The 14,290-nt window shown below is 35.1% G+C and overlaps 1 long non-coding RNA gene across 1 annotated transcript in view; it reads right to left on the bottom strand.

Moving 5' to 3' along the window:
• LOC117117368 overlaps nt 1-7,721 on the bottom strand; it is an 11,357-nt gene extending 3,636 nt beyond the window's left edge. The window contains exon 1 of the long non-coding RNA XR_004446892.1: nt 7,004-7,721. This is a non-coding gene — a long non-coding RNA (uncharacterized LOC117117368). The remainder of the gene's footprint in view (nt 1-7,003) is intronic.
• Nucleotides 7,722-14,290: the final 6,569 nt, after the last annotated feature.

Genomic DNA, 14,290 nt, shown 5'->3' with positions numbered 1-14,290 from the left:
GTATATAGATTTCGTTGTTTTTCTTTTTTGGTCTGAGATGGCATTTCCTCAACATCTTCTTCCTCGCTGTCCTTTATTCTACCCACTTATTAAAAGTTTTTATATTTTTATCTTTCTTGGGAAAGAGGAAAAACGATACTTTTGGGTGACTTATTTGCGTTCTATTGAAGCATCTTGTTTGTTTACTTGTCGTCGGCGATTATCGTGTCTAAGTGCAATTTGATTGACCAATTACAAATCACTTACAGTCGGGAATATAACGCGGTTGTTTCAAATTATCTGAACGATCGCAGTGGGTTTAGAATGCGTATGAAAATAAAGATGGCGTATCGACATATCGGCCATTTTTCGGAGAAATTACTTTACAAATGTTTTTATTAATTTCTCAAATTCAACAAATTGTTCAAGGTTAGTATTTTGTGACTGGTTTATTGACTACCCAAGGATTCCAAAACCTTCATTCATTGGATTTTTGAAAATGGTTTCATATCCATTTTAAAGCTGCGACCTTAGGTTTTTGGACTTTTTTATAAATTATAATAGTGTATTAGTTGCTTAAATATTGATATAATACATACAGTAGGTATTACGTATCAGATATTTTGAAATCCAAAATGGTCGACATATTATGACAAGGAACAAAGTTAATCCTATAAAAAATTTGAATTATATGACTATGAGAAGTATGTACAAAATATAATGCTTTTATCCAGAGTGCCCACATCTATTTGCTAAGCTGTCGGATCATGTACTTTACATGCTTTCACAGAACTAAATTTTCAGTTCTACTTTTTATGAACACACAAAAAATTGCCATCAGTTTTCGGGATGTGTCATCATGAATTTTTGAAAGCTAACATACTGGTACTGTATACAAACTTTTTTGGTACATCAACTTGTTTTTCTGCTGGTTGCAACCTACTCGTTATTTATAGGCCTAATTTTGGAAATCCTTTGCTCTACTATAGGGTACTAGTAGTGATTGGGAAGTCACCAAAGGTGGCATTCCACAAAGTACTAAACTATGAACACTACGCCCGTTCGAGCGAAAAAATATCTGTGCGATTTACCACTTAATTCACCGGTACACACTTTCTAAAACCGCTCGGACACTAGTCTAATTACCATATCATCTAGATTATCAGCGACAATTTTCACCACCGAATTGCTGGGTAGAATACCGTGTATGGAATGACCATGGAGCCGGAGGCGATGATAAATCAACCTTAATTGTTTTTTTAATTTCTAAACGACATAGTTCATCACTTCTTGATGTTAGAAAAAAAAGAGAAGCCGATATCCATAGTGATCACAACCTACTGATTGGAACATTGAGAATCAAGTTAAAAGGAAAGAAGAAGAAGAAATCAGTACGTACCGTATATGAATCAAATAAATTGAAGTGTTCAGAATTTAGACAACAGTATGAAAAAGAAGTCAAAAACGCTTTAGGAAAAGTTTCACAAGTTAAACATCCTGATTTTGAAAATGAATGGAAAGAAACTCAAGCAGCCTTTGGAAATGCCGCCAAGAAGGTTCTTGGCACACGAAAAGGATCTAGTAAACCCTGGATATCAGCTGATTCATGGAAAGCTATAGAAGAAAGGAAGCAGCAGAAAATGCAGTACGAAGAAGCCAAGTCCGAGCGAATCCGAAAGATAAAACAAGAAGCATATGAGGAAAAAGACAGAAGTTAAAAAGAGAGTATGATCAGATAAAAGAAAAATGATTGAAGATGCAGCCAAAGAAGCCGAAAAAGCAGCTGCAAATGGTGATATGAGTTACGTTTATAAAATTACAAAAAGTCTAGCTTATAAAGGAAAAGGAAAGAAAACTGGAATAAAAAATTCTAGCAGCGAACTTCTGACATCAGAAGAACAGATCAGAGACAGGTGGAAAGACTATTTTGATAAAACCTTGAATCAACCTTCAAGGAGCAATAACAGAGAACTTCCAGAAATGATTACAGATGATTTTAGGAATGTTAATGTCAACCTGGGTGAAATAACAACACAAGAAGTTAGAGATGCAATGAGAAAAATGAAGAACAGGAAAGCAGCTGGCCTTGATGGAATTACAGCAGAAATGTGGAAGTCATGCAATGATATAACCCAACCAACTCTAGTAAACCATCTTCAACAAAATACTGGCCACAGAGAAAGTACCAGAAGATTGGAAGATGAGTCTGATCGTAATTCTACCAAAAAAAGGTGATTTAACTTTTTGTGACAACTACAGGAGAATTTCCCTGCTACCTACAGCTAGCAAGATCTTTGGAAGAATCATCATTGAGAGAATTAGAGTTAACGTGGACGAAGTACTAGGAAAAGAACAAGCTGGATACAGACGTGGGAGAGGGACCACTGAACAAATTTTCATATTAAGAAACATTATAACATTAACATTAACATTAACATTATTATTTATTATTATTTTATTATTTAAATTTCATCGACTACAAAAAAGCTTTTGACAGTATCAAAAGAGATGCGATGTGGAAAATTTTAGAATTGTACAATCTACCAAATAGGTTAATTAACATAATTCGTAATTGGTATGATGGTAGCCGCAGCGCTGTTATTTCTGATGGTAACCTTAGTGAATGGTTTGAAGTACACACCATAGTAAAACAAGGATGTGTGCTCTCTGGATTTGTTTTCATTATTATGATGGATTGGATAATGAGAAACACCATTAAAGAAGAGGTGAAATGTGGCATTAGATTTACCAGAACCACTTGAAGATCTCGAATTTGCAGATAATGGCGCCCTCATTTCAAGCAGGAAACAACATCTTCAAGAGAAAAATGACAGGCTGACCTCATATAGTTTACACACAGGCCTTGTAATCAACTCAAACAAAACAAAAATTATGAGAATCAAGAACACAAATAATGATCCAATAGTAATTGATAATAATGATATCGAACAAGTAGAAAAATTCACTTATCTAGGATCAATACTGTCTAAGAAAGGAGGCACTGATGAAGACATCAAACATAGAATTTCACTAGCACGAAATGCCTTATAGAAATCCCGGGAAAATATGGAATTCAGCAATATACACAAAGAAAACAAAACTCAAACTCTTCAATGCAAATGTAATGTCAGTACTTCTACATGGAAGTGAAACTTGGAAAGTAAATAAAGGAAATGAACATAAATTAAATGTATTCCAGCGAAAATGCTTAAGAAAGATAAGGAAATACAGGTGGCCAATGAAAATCAGCAATGAAGAACTTTACCAAAAGACAGCAACTAATGAAATCAGCAGAGAAATATTTAAAAGAAAGTGGAAATGGATCGGGCATGTGTTAAGGAGAGGTCCTGAAGATAATGCTTTTATTGCCTTAACTTGGGCACCAGAAGGAAAAAGAGACCGAGGAAGTCCCAAAACCGCTTGGCGGCGAACTGCAGAGATGGAAAGAAGAAAGCTAGGCTTCAACAACTGGAAAGAAACCGCAGTTGTGGCAAAAGACTTCTTAGAAATGGTTAATGATGTAAGGCTAAGTGAGTCCATCCATACCTTAAATATGTTGATGACTTCACACTAGTTGAGAGTAAACTGCACAATCAATTTAAGCCACAATCGCACGGAACTTATTTCGGTAAAACCATCCGACACGCCGGTTAGTTTAGTTGTAAAAAGTCCTGTGCAAGCAACCAAGGAAGTTTTCCGGTCAGGAAACTTACGCGAGTCGACGGTTAGTTTCACCGAGTCAATTGTGCTCAGGAAAACTACTAGAGCGAATCTGACTGGGCTAGATAGTCCAATGCGAACAGCACGACTCGGTTAATCTTCCGGGGTCACTGAAGTTGATGACATTTATCGCTCTGTTGGGCAACCACACATGCGCACAATTTCAACTTACAATTTTGCGCGACACAAACCTGGTTTGAATATTGTTTTGATTCTGTTTGTTGGTATTGTTGTAACTAAATTTATATCATGTTTCTACTTTCACTTGCCTGCATTATTATTATTGGAGCATGGCTATAATTTGATTAAAAGTGTGAATGGTTTGTTTAGCTTTCCTAGGCCCAACAATCAAATTCGTACTCGCAGTAGTAGTAGTAGGCATGGTTTTACCCTCGCTGACAGGAAACTTAAACGAGTCGAAAATCCAAGTGCGGAGAGCCTTACGATTTCACTGTCAGAGCGTCAACCAGCGTCTCAGTAAAATCTGCCCCTTTTTAAATCCAGTGTAACTGCGGCTTTAGTCTCATGCAAGAAGAGTTAAATAACTTTGATAGGCTATGAAAACATAAACCACAACCCAAGAAAATGTGCCACCATGAAAATTAGCTTTCTTAAAAACCAAGTTGATGATGCCTCCCTAACTATTTCAATCGAGTATTGCTTCTGTCTGTTTTAAATTAAGGATTACTGTAGCTGTTTTTATTGCTTGTCTGTAATGTTTTTGGTTAATGCTTTTAATTGCTTTACCTTTTGACTTGCCTTGTGTAATAAATTACCATTCCTTTCCTTATTGTAATATTTAATACCTAGAACTAGGTATCCCAATGAAACCCGTTTTGCGTTACCACAGTCCGGAAATATTCATGAAATTTGATGAAATGACATGATTTTGATGTTGAGAATAAAATACTCATTGTGAATGTATGTCAATAAAAATAAGATATCTTGAAAGAACTGGCTTTATTCTTTACTTACATGCATTTTTTAACAATATTGATGAAGTATTTGCAGAGAAAAGACGATTTTAAAATGAGTTGTCAAAAGCCGGCGAGCCGATTTTTACGCGCAAAGAAATCTTTGGAAAACCCCTATTTGTTTTCAAAATACGATCGCATGATATCCATTACAGCTAGCGGAATAATTTCTTTTGCATGTTATCAGGCTATGAATCAGCTATATTTTGATGTATAACTCGCTTGGTATCGATGTGTTCATCCGCCGCAAAAATCAATTTAAGTGACAAGAATCGTATTTTTAAACTTTTTTCGTGATCAAAGTCTAACGGATTTGGTATTAAATTAAAGCTAAATTATATTTTTGTTTCGTAAACCATTATTTATTTATTGATTGTACGTGGATATTAAGCGATAACACGTTTTATACAGTAAACTGAGAAAGTAATTCCTCAGAAAATGTGGTGTCTAAACCATTTTCTACCCGGTGAAAGTTAAATAAACGCTACTGAGAACCACACGGCTTTTAGCGTATTTAGCAAAATTTACACCCTCCAGAAAAATGGACTGTGCCAATGGTATTTTTAGATCGCTTCCGGGGAGCGAGAAAAATACGGTTAGCGAGAGAAAAAGCATCGGGAAAAAAGGATGGAATTCGAACAAATTGCTAGCGAGATTGGTAAGTATTTTGACTGAATTACTAATTATAATATCACTAGTACATTAGTTCTTAATTTTATATCATTAACGTGGGTTTTAACAGCCCGCTAATATAGATAAATGATTTAAATGCTAGGCCTAAATATTACTGATCTACGGTGTCACGAATGGTCGCTTTCTCGCCTTGCTCAACAAGCGAACTCCGCGAGTCGTATCACTGCACTGCGACCATTCTTGCTAGATTGGGCCTAGTTATTGATGGTTTTAAGTAAGTAATAAATAAGTCTCGAGTATGCCTAGGTAATTAGGCCTAGGCTAGATAGATGTATGATGGATGAAGATGTAATTTATAATATTAATTGTTTTTGCAGATGATGATGTTTTCAAAAGTTTGAAGATCGAGTTTGGGAAAGGCAGAGGGAGGCCAGTTACTGTACAGGAGGCTTGCATAGTAAACCTGTACAAAACAAGTCCTGCCTATTCATTAAATACTAAGAACTACAGTAGGCCTTAATTTTGAACCAATTTTAATGTAGCTTGATTTGACTGATTTAATTTATGTGAGTCTTTAAATAGTAAAACATTAACAAAAAATAACATAAATGACAAAAGGTTACAACATATACAATTTTTACACCATTTTTATTACTTCTCAAACATTGCCGATTTTGCATTTTAAAATGTTTTGGCTTTATCTTATTTAATTTAAGTATGTTATTATAATACATTTGAGGTAGACCCTGGCCATATATATATATATACCATTCTTTGTAATGCAAAAAAAAGTAAGTGGATTGATGCAGTGGTTAAGAAGATATAGGCCGTTGAAAAAGTGCCGATTTTGCACATTTTTTAGACATTTGCGAAAAATTGCCAAAAAATGCAGAGGGACCATACTCGTGGGCCGTTATTTTAAAAACCACATTGCAGAGTGTCCCCAAAAAAAATAGACACATAAAACCCTATGTGATCTACCAGATTGGTGAAAATTTGATGTTTTCTATGATTATTTTTGAAGTTATGGCCCTCCAAAAATGCTCAAAATGGCAATTGATGAAAAATGCCGTTTTTTAACCGTTTGACCCCCATTTTTGGCAACTTCGATGGGCCATAACTTTTGAACGGTATGTTGGATTTCATTCATTTAAACTGGAAAGTGATCAGTGCAGTAAGTTCTGCATATTAAATGAAGAGAGAATTCACAATAATGAATTTGAAATTTCTCATTGGGATACCTACTAGAACATTCTAGAATTACATTTTTTTACCAAACAAGCCGTGTAAACCACATTGGTAATTATAGAAACACAAAAGACTATGTGGAATCCAAGTGTAATATTTGGAAGCTTCTAAATACTAAGTACTATAGAAACTAAAAGTCTATTGGTTAATTATGATATAATGTGACCCATGAGGGACTTATGTAATATAGAATGCTCTTTAGTTTAAATGTTTCTTTTGTATGATTTAACATTTTATACATTTTTAAATTTCAGAAGTTGAAGTTAGAAATGATCAAGGGTATTGACATCGTTTGCCACAAATCATTGCCACAAATCACATCCGTAAAATAGAGTTCATAATTGGGAAGTTTGTTTGTGTGTCACTTTCCTGTATTCTCTTGTGTCTAAATTTTACATTGATCAGTGTCTTGGGTCTTGAATTTTGCATTAATAAAAATATATACTTACATGGGCTCCATAAATATAGTTATCCAACATCTTGCCTCCTAGTGTCTGGCCACCAATATCCCACACTTGTAAAGTAACATCAGTTTTACCTTAATATTAAACAAATTTTAAGTATTAAATTATTCTTCTCATATATCTTTTCTTCCTTTATCATTGAAAGCTCATTCAATACATGTACTGGTCTCCCATGAAGTCCAGATTTTGAAATTAATAGTAAAAAGAAAAAAAAAGCAATAACATACAAAAAAACATAATTTATAGTGCTACCAAGAAGATTCTTAAAGTATGTGTGTGTATGTGTGGGTAGTAAGCCTCATGCTTGTCAGGAAGGGAACAATAATATTCATTAGAACCAACACCTTTCGGTGGCACTCAAAAATCATTTGGTGCATTTAAAGTGAAATAAAAAAAAAAACCAAACAAATTAAAATTCTTTAAAAAACTAAATAGTACAAAAAATGACAAATTATTAAACAAAACATGTAATTCTTAAGTACGAAAGAAAAAAAAAAAACATGTATTAGAGATACTGATGGCAGGTAGCTCCTCGAAAAGCATGAAAAGGAAAAACAATCAACACGCTGTCCAGGCATAATATCCTAACCAATGTAAAAATCTATGTCAATGTTTCAAAAGTTAATCATAGCAAGCAAAGCAAAGACAAATTGCTGTAACCAAACAGAAAAACAATACAAATGAAACCAAAGCTACAACTGAAAGAGAGTCCATTCCTGCTATGATAGACACACCAACAAACCCCTTAAGAAAAGTGCTACAGGAAGAAAAATCCTATAGGACAAAATCTTATAGGTTTTCGATGCATGTTATACGACAAAATCGATTAAAGCTTTGTCTACACTATCAAATTTTATAAAAAAAGCATCACATAAAATGTGATGGAAAATAAGAGTTGAACACGTTCAACTTTTTTTGATACAATTTGACAGTATGTGATATGATGTTATCGTACCCATATATGGGCACATTTTTTTTTATCACATAAAATTTGATAGTGTACAGTAGATAGCTTAATATCATGTAGGATTTGTCTTGGATCTGTCGAAAAAAACTTACAAGATTTGTCCTATAGTGCAGGGTCTGTATTTTTCTTTGCAATTTTGCAACACTTTTCCCGACTCAGAATTTTGTACTGAACAAGAAAAATGTTGGTGCCAATTTTTTTGAGAAGGTTAGCTGGCTGACATCTTGAAAAACAAGATGGCAGACACATCTAGTCAAACATATCATTATGCGGTATCATTGGAAAGAAAATAATGCACTGAATAATTTTTCCCATTACACTAATATAAAAAAAATTAATAGTAACGGAGATATTCGCCATTAAACAGGTCATTGTCTGCTGCCCTCTATTGGTGAAAATTTCATTTTCTTAATTCTTTGTACAAATTTAGCTGGATTTCTCAGTTCTAATACAGATATTTTGTAGATTCTTGTTTGTAACTGGACTGATACACTGACAACAACAAAATTTTATTCAAGTTTATTAGTTTTTTTATGAAATAATGAAAAATCATTATTTTTGTTGTGTAGAACATTTATTGTATTGAGATTGAGAGTTTCCTGTCGTTATTTTTTTTTAAAGTGCACATCAACACCCAACAGCCGCAATAGATACAATAATTTACAGGGTGAAACTTCAGACACCATGATAGTATTTCTGAGACCTCTATAGCTTCCGGGGTCAAAAACAAAATTATTTAGCAGAAAACATATGGAACATGAAATTAGATTGCTTGATTGGGAGCAATTTTCATAAAAAAAGTGTTAATTATAATATAGTCTGTCAGTGGCGTAGAAAAGTTTTTTTCATTGGGGGGGATGATTGGCGTGTTAGCCAGTGTCGTAACAGGCGGGGGGAGGGGGAGACGGGGGAAACTGCCCCTCCCCTGACGGTTTTTACCGGGCTGACCAAGCCGTCGTATCGGGCTGGGTAATAAGAGAAAAGAAAGAGAGGAGAGGGAGGGAAAGAGAAAGAGGAAAAAAAGAACAGGAAAGAAAAAGAAAAAGAGATGAGAAATAAAGACAAGAATAAAAAGGAAGATATCATAATGACCAGACTCACAACACCCTGCAACCCCTTCTCCACTTCAAAAACTGTCATAACTCCTTTGATCTATGCTGCCCGATGGCTTGACCACTGGGGGACAAGGGGAAAATATCTATCTTTGAGAAATCTTCCCCACCTCTTTATAGATGCCATTTCATCCCCTGAAAGTGCCTAAAAACCTCAAATTTTGCGCGCTTCGCGCGTATTTCCTGTTGGCATGGGCCAATTTCCTCTTAAAATTGCACATTTTAGGGAGTTTTGATCAATTCCAACGAAATTAGAACTAAAAACACCATGGGACAAGGTAAAAATATCCATCTTTGGAAAATCTTTCCCCACCCCTTGATAAATGCATCCTCTGAAAGTGCCTAAAATTCTCAAATTCTTTGCTCGTATTTCTTGTTACGGTAGGCCAATTTCCTCTATAAATTGCACATTTTAGGGAGTTTTCATCAATTCCGACAAAATTAGAATAAAAAACACAAAAGTATTTTTTAGGATTATCCTTTATTATTATTTAAACACATAGGCCTAATAATAGACAAATTTAAGATCGTTTTAACGAAAAAGAAGGGCCTCAATATGCATTGATGGTGAAAGAATATGTTTGTAATAAATAAAACCATGATGAAAATGCTTATACAGTATTTAGTTTCAAACACAGGTGTGTGGCCTATATTATAAATATGATAAGCCCTACCGTATGTCGTATTGTTTTCTCTATAGGGAGTGGGGTGGGGTGGGGTAGGTATGGTAAATTACGGTAAGTTACTAACCGGGAAAATAACTACCGTACCCACTCTGACCCAAGACCCCTGTTACGCGCCTGGTGTTGGCGCCAATGTGTGCCCTTGTGCGGACAGGGGATGTGCCCTCCTCCGAAGCTGGAATTCTTGTTTTTACAAAATAAATTGATGCAATTTGCTATTATAGGCCTAATCAATAAATTCCTCATCAACCGATATATCTTTAAACATTCTTGGAATTGACATAACATTACTGATGTCGTACACACACTTAAGTGTGAAATGTGGCTTTCTTTGCAAGCACATCTAACATCTAAGGAAAGAAGAGCTTAAGATTGGTACCAGATAAAATAATTTTGTTATCAATTTTCATCTTTGTAAGCGCATAAGGCAGTGCAAATTATTTCTGTGACAGTCTTTAAGTGTGTAAAACTCCATTTTATCCCATACATAGTCAAAATATTGGGGGATGATACAATGGACCATCCCCCCCTTGTCAAATATTGGGGGGGGGATATATCCCCCCATCCCCCGGGATCTACGCCTATGTGTTATCTACAATCCACGTTTTCATAGGTGAAGCTATCCCCGCTGGAGACCATCCTGGTACTTCTCTCGATTTTAGGGTTAACCAAAATCATTTGGCAGAAAAACATATGGTGACATGAAATGTTTTTTATACTGAGAGCAAATTGATAAGGCCTTTTTCATGCATTTTGTCATTGTAGCGTTATTGATGATCCGATTCTCGAGCGAATCCCCTCTTGTTATTGTCAGGAACATCATCATCTTCATTAGCGATCTGCTTCTCGAGCGGATCACCTCTTGTTATTGTCAGGATCTTCTTAATTCTTCTTTCATTCTCCCCTTTTTTGTTCGCACGATATCTCAAAAAATGCCACGAGTTACGGACAATCGCACTTCAACAAACATTGGCTTGGCCAGGAATAGTCATGGTAAGCTTTTTAACACGCTCAGTCGTGCGTGACATCATCTACGCGCAATTTTGCGTTTTTACGTTATCGATCATATCAGCCTAACTAATTGCCATTTCAAAATCGTATTAAGTGAGGATTAACTTCAGGTCAATGTTGAATGTAATGTACCCTAATTTTACGCGAGTGCCTCATAACGCGTGCATACGCGTGCGTCAAAATTTCAAAATCACTTTTTGACTAAATTAGAGCATGTTACACGCCATTTTGAGCATTTCAAACTTTTCCGAAATTTACCACTACATTGTGACGTCATATTGCCATCTGAATTCAACAAACTGAATTTTATCGATGACGTAATTTTTGAAAATATGCATTTGAGTGTATCTCGCTTATTCTTGGTCGATCGTCTTCCAACTTTGAGTATGTTATAGCTTAGGCAATTCTCTTTCATTATGCGACTTCTTTTTACATTTTTATGACGTCATCATGGTCAAAATAAAGGTTTTTGCTGACCCCCTTATCTTTCTTTCCTCAAACCTTCGATGACCCCATAATCATAACCAGTCATGATTTCTGAATCATATTTAGTGGGCATAAACTTCAGGTCATGGTTAAATGTTATGTACCTTAATGTTCTGTTCACGCATAATAACGCGCGTGTACGTGTGCGTCAAAATTAAAATATGCTTAAATATCATGCCTTTTTTTAATCAGTTATACAGTAGCTCCTTAGGATGAAAGGTGACACCCAATTTTTATTACATATTCTGAAAGTACATGAGGTATAAATATGATTTTATATATCATAACAGCTGATCGGACATTGTGACGTCAACATATAGCCATCTAAATTTTAGTCATCATATAGCCATCTAAATTTTAAAAACTGAATTTTTATACATGATTAAAATATAAATGATAATTACTCCCTCACCAACAGGAGTTTGTCAATGAAAGTTGATACATATAATGATATATATCTCATATCAGGAAACAACATTCTGTCACATTAACATGCGCACGTGTGTCATGCACGTGCGCGTACGCATGAGTAAATCTTTTAAAAAGCTCCAAATTCTAAAAAAAAATATATATTGTTCAATCAGCACAGCGTACACTTCCTCGCAGGTCAAAGTGCGGTGGATCACCTAAGTGATCATCCTGAGTGACGAGTTCAAATCTAGTCTTCATTGGTGATCTGCTTCTTGAGCAGATCACCTCTTGTTATTGTCAGGATTATCATCATCATCATTTTTTTTGGTGATCCGCTCCGCTAGCGGATCACCTCTTGTTATTGTCAGAGATCTTTTTTTTTTCCCATTTCTTGTTAGCACGATATCTTACACGATAAAAATTGGCACGAGATTCATACATGCACGTTTCAACGAACATTTAGCTTGGCCTGGAATAGTCACAATAAGGTTTTCAAAGTGCGCAGTTATGCGTGACGCCATCTACGCGTAATTTTGAGTTTTTACATTATCGATCATATCAGCCTAACCAATTACCATTTCGAAATCGTATTACGTGAGCATTAACTTCGAGTTCAGGTTGAATGTAATGTACACTCATTTTGCGCGTGCTCTTCATAACGCGCGCGTACGAGCGCGTCAAAGTTTTAAAATGGTCAAAACCAATTTTTGACTAAATTAGAGCACGTTTTAAGCCATTTTGAGCATTTCAACATTTTTAAAATTTTCAGCAGCGCATGCGCATTTTTACGTGCGCAGCACGTACAGAAGTTAAAAATATTGTTTTTTTAAATGTTTTAGGTCCCTGACACTGTATTCACAAATTTCCAATCTTTTTTGGTCATTTAGGGTCAATAGCAATGCCGTACGCGCACATCAAAAAAGAGCACATGTGCGCATTTTTTTCGACACAGAGCAAAAATAGGCAAAAAACATGCATATTTTCAATCAATTATAGCTCCTTAGAATGAAAGGTGACCCCCAATTTTTATTACATATTCTGAAAGCACATGAGTTGTACATATGATTTTATAGGTCATAATGGCTGATTGGACATTATGACGTCATCATATTGCCATCTGAATTCAACAAACTGAATATTATCGATGATGTCATTTAAAAAAAATGCGCATTTGAGCGTATCTCCCTTATTCTTGGTCGATTTTCTTCCAAATTTGAGTATGTTATAGCTAAGGCAATTCTCTTTCATACATTTGACACTTTTTCACATTTTGATGATGTCATCATGGTCAAAATATAGAGTTTTGCATACCCACTCATCTTTCTTTCGTCAAAATTTTGATGACCCCATAATCACCTTAATCATTCTGATTTCTGAATCATATTTAGTGGGCATAAATTTCAGGTCATAGTTAAATGTTGTGTACATTATATTTTTGTGCGCGCGTAATAACGCGAGCGTTCGCGTGCATCAAAATTAAAATATGCTTTATATCATGTCTTTTTTTAATCAGTTATAGCTGCTTAGGATAAAAGGTGACCCCAAATTTTATTACATATTCTGAAAGCACATGAGCTGTAGATATGATTTTATATATCATAATAGCTGATCGGACATTGTGACGTCATCATATTGCCATCTGAATTTAAAAATAAGAAAAAATTAATATTTCTTTTCTCAAAACGTTGATGACGTCATATCATCTTAACCACTTGTCATTTCTGAATAATATTAAATGGGCTTATACTTGAGGTCAAGGTTGAATGTTAGGTATCTTACTTTTTTGTTTGCGCGTCTTAACGTGCGCGTACGCGTGCGTCAAAAATTACATATGCTTATAATTATGCCTATTTATAATCAAACATAGCTTCTTAGGATGAAAGGTGACCCCAAATTTTTATTACATATTCTGAGAGCACATGAGTTGTAGATACGATTTTATAGATCATAATGGCTGATCGGACATATGTAATAAAAGTTAGGGGTCACCTTTCATCCTAAGGAGTTATAACTGATTTTAAAAAAGACATGATATAAAGCATATATTAATTTTGACGCACGCGAATGCTCGCGTTATTATGCGCACTCAAAAATATAATGTACATAACATTTAACCATGACCTGAAGTTTATACCCACTAAATATGATTCAGAAATCACGACTGATTAAAGGTGATTATGGGGTCATCAAAGGCTGGACGAAAGAAAGATGAGGGGGGTAAGCAAAACCCAATATTTTGACCATGATGTCATCATCAAAATGTAAAAAAATGCCACATATATGAAAGAGAATTGCCTCAGCTACAACATACTCAAAGTTGGAAGACAATCGATCAAGAATAAGCGAGATACGCTCAAATGCGTATTTGTTAAAATCACGTCGTCGATAATATTCAGTTTGTTGAATTCAGATGGCAATGTGATGACGTCATAATGTCCGATCAGCCATTAAGACCTATAAAATCATATTTACAACTCATGTGCTTTCAGAATATGTAATAAAAATTGGGGGTCACCTTTCATCCTAAAGAGCTGTAGGGCTGTTTTACAATCAGGGAACACAAGTATGTTTCACAGAGGGTCAAAATTGAGGCATGTTTTTT

Source organism: Anneissia japonica, unplaced genomic scaffold (genome assembly GCF_011630105.1).
Source record: "Anneissia japonica isolate Jap-2015-1 unplaced genomic scaffold, ASM1163010v1 scaffold288182_len93402_cov192, whole genome shotgun sequence".
Lineage (NCBI taxonomy): Eukaryota > Metazoa > Echinodermata > Crinoidea > Comatulida > Comatulidae > Anneissia > Anneissia japonica.
Note: the sequence above shows the minus strand (reverse complement) of the source record. Positions and strands in the feature narration are given on the sequence as shown.